The following is a 1582-nucleotide window of genomic DNA, read 5'->3' on the forward strand; positions in this document are numbered from 1 at the left end:
ACCACCCGTAATGAAATCTGATGCCCTCTTCTGGTGTGTCTGAAGTCAGCTACAGTGTACTTAAGATATAATAAATAAATCTTAAAAAAAAAAAAGACTGTTTTCTTGAAGCAGACACAAGTGAAAGGATGCTTGGATATAGCAGACACGTGTAAGATGGGGGAGGGCTGTCCAGCCAAAAATTTCTTCCTGGGACTTGTTTGAGCAGAAAGGTTGAGGATAATCATTAATATTTGTCATCAGTTAAAGTAAAGGAGACAGACAGATAGACAAACAACATGAAGCCAGAAATACTAGTCCTCCTTTTTTTGTTTTGTTTTTGAAGACAGGGTTTAATCTATGTAGTCCTAGGTGTCCTGGAACTCACTCTGTAGACCAGGATGGTCTTGAACTCACAAATCCACCTGCCTCTGCCTCCTGAGTGCTGGGATTAAAGGCGCTCCACACCATCACCCAGCTTCTCCTACTTTTATTTATCCTATGGACCCAAGTAAGGAGTAAATACATTTTAGCAAAAACAACTGATAAGTGCTACTGCAGTGTGTACCCAAGTGCCATTGTCCCTAACTATCTTGTTGCTAAAATTTGTCAAAAGCACTTGCTTAGGTGCTTCATTTGGTTTTTATTTAAAAATATTTTCATATGTATGTCAGGGGAGGGTGTATGTATTTGATTTCTGGTTCCTCACACACCAGAGGAAGGTGTCACATTTCCTGGAGCTAGGGTTACAGGAAGTTGTGACATGGGTGCTGGAAACCAAACTCTGGTCCTCTGCAAGAGCAGTATGCTCCCTAGACCACAGAGCTATGTCTTCAGCCTTTTGCTTGTCTTTAAACTGACCAGCAGTCTGCCAGCACAGAAACATAGCTCTTGCCTAGAAGGGGATAAGAGACTGAATATTCTTGAGTCAAATATACAAATGACCATGGTACAGGATCAAAGGATCCGGTTGTCCCTTGTCTTATTTAAGGTTTTATTGCCATGTCCATGGCAACTCTTATAAAGGAAAACATTTCATTGGGGCTGGCTTAGAGTTCCGAGGTTTAGTCCATTATTGTTGTGGTGGGAAGCATGCAGACAGACATGGTGATGGAGAGGTAGCTGAGACTCAGCAGACATCAGGAAGAGAGAGTGTACACTGCCTGGGCTTGAGCATCTGAGAAATCCAAGCCCACCCCCAGTGACAGACTTCTTCCAGCCAGGCCACACCTTCTAATAGTGCCACTTCCTGTGAGAAGCCCACCCCAGTGACACACTTCTTCCAACAAGACCACACCTTCTAATAGTGCCACTCCCTATGAGTTTATGTGGGGGTGGGTGGGCATTTTCCTTTAAACCACCATGCTTCTGAATGCTATTTCCCAATCTGGAAAAGAAAGGTTTCATGAATCTTTAATTATAATTTTTCCTTTTGAGAAAGGATCTCTGTGTTCTGGCTGTCCTAGAACTCACTCTGTATAACCGTCTGGCCTTGAATTCAGGGATCTGCCTGCATCCTGAGTGCTGGGGTTAAAGGTGTGTGACACTATGCCTGGCTCATGAAGCAATTATAGTCAGGGGGGAGGAAGCCATAAATTCACAC

Source organism: Mus pahari, chromosome 21, assembly GCF_900095145.1.
Source record: "Mus pahari chromosome 21, PAHARI_EIJ_v1.1, whole genome shotgun sequence".
Classification (NCBI taxonomy): Eukaryota; Metazoa; Chordata; class Mammalia; order Rodentia; family Muridae; genus Mus; species Mus pahari.